The sequence below is a fragment of the Lasioglossum baleicum genome, unplaced genomic scaffold, assembly GCF_051020765.1.
Source record: "Lasioglossum baleicum unplaced genomic scaffold, iyLasBale1 scaffold0376, whole genome shotgun sequence".
In the NCBI taxonomy this organism is placed as follows: Eukaryota; Metazoa; Arthropoda; class Insecta; order Hymenoptera; family Halictidae; genus Lasioglossum; species Lasioglossum baleicum.
In genome coordinates this window covers 96073-97500 of record NW_027469436.1, presented here as the reverse complement: position 1 = coordinate 97500, position 1428 = coordinate 96073, and positions in this window count along the sequence as shown.

Here is a 1428-nt window from a genome sequence, read left to right as displayed (position 1 = left end):
TCGTTCCATACAGAGAGATCGAAACGCGATGATGCACGCTCCCTCCGTCCCGATTTAATACCCCAATCCTTTAGAACAAAGGGGATGGGCCGAGGTATATCGGAGCATGCACGAGTTTTCATTACTCTGCTGTATACGAAAAGAAACAAAGATGTGAACGCACGCAAGGAATGCAAAGCTGTCTTCAAGGACTGGACAACAGACCGGAGCAGCTTTAGATGCGCGGTCTAGCGAACCGACAACGAAAAAAAAGAAAAAAAAAAAGAAGACATGGGGTGACAAAACACCGATTAACTCTCTCATAAGTTTTTCTTCTCTCTCCACTTTTAGGCAATTTCGAGCCACGTCCAAAGAGGATCTTACTCTATCCAATTCTACGCACCCGCCGCGAAGTTTTCGATCTCCGGATACGAAACGTACGCAGACGCGCGTCACAAGAGGTACAGAAACGTTCACGACAACACACACCTAGAGGCTTTCTGTTACACACCCTGCTATGGAACGATCGTCGACGCACGAGTAAACGCTCACGAAACAATTTTCAACGAAAGTGGCTGGGGAACAGGCGCGCGGGAAGAGCGATGCGAGACGACGGGGACATATTCATCCCGTTAACCAGTTACGCATCTTATACTCTCATTTCCTCCGCACAGACACTGTTCTAATCATCCCAAGTATCGTCAGCATTCGATGAAATTGCACGGCGCGTTCTCGGTCGGTATGTTACCAGTCAGGTGGGAAAGCGTCGGTGGTGTATCTAAACGACGACCCAATAAACGTGACGGTCTGCCGCACGATAATTCCGCACGGAGTATAACTTGCTATGCGGCGAGAGGGATTGGGCATTCTGAACCCTGGGGCTGTACGAACTACCTTCTCCTCAACTTCTCTCATTTTTTTTTTTCCCTTTTACTTCTCACGGTCTCGCAAATACAAATTCGTTTCAAACGACGTCGGGGGCGCGGCTTGTAATTCGTGATCCAAAGACACACGGAGCGTAAGCAGTGGCGGATGCGAGATACGGTACGGGAGAACTTTGTAATCGGCACGAAGCGGTGGCTCAACGGGCGGTCGTCTGTTTACGTAAAACGACGACGCACGACGCCGCGAGTCTCACGCACGCAGGTTCGTGACACGTTCCAATTGTCTCTCGTAAACGCGTTCACACATCGCACGCAAGCACATACTCATCGCTCTCGCAATCTCGGTCACGACCGCGACGAACGCCGACGAACGTTCATTAATCGCTCGTACGTCGCGAACGTTCCAGCATCCTTCTCTCCTTTCTCTGTTCATCTTTTCTCTGGTACCCGCACTTGAACCGTTCTATTTCGTGAACGGACGGCGGGGATGGTCGTGAAGGATGAAAGATAATAAAGAGAGAGAGTGGAACGAAACGCAACGCAAGCAGTATATGGGTTACGTGAA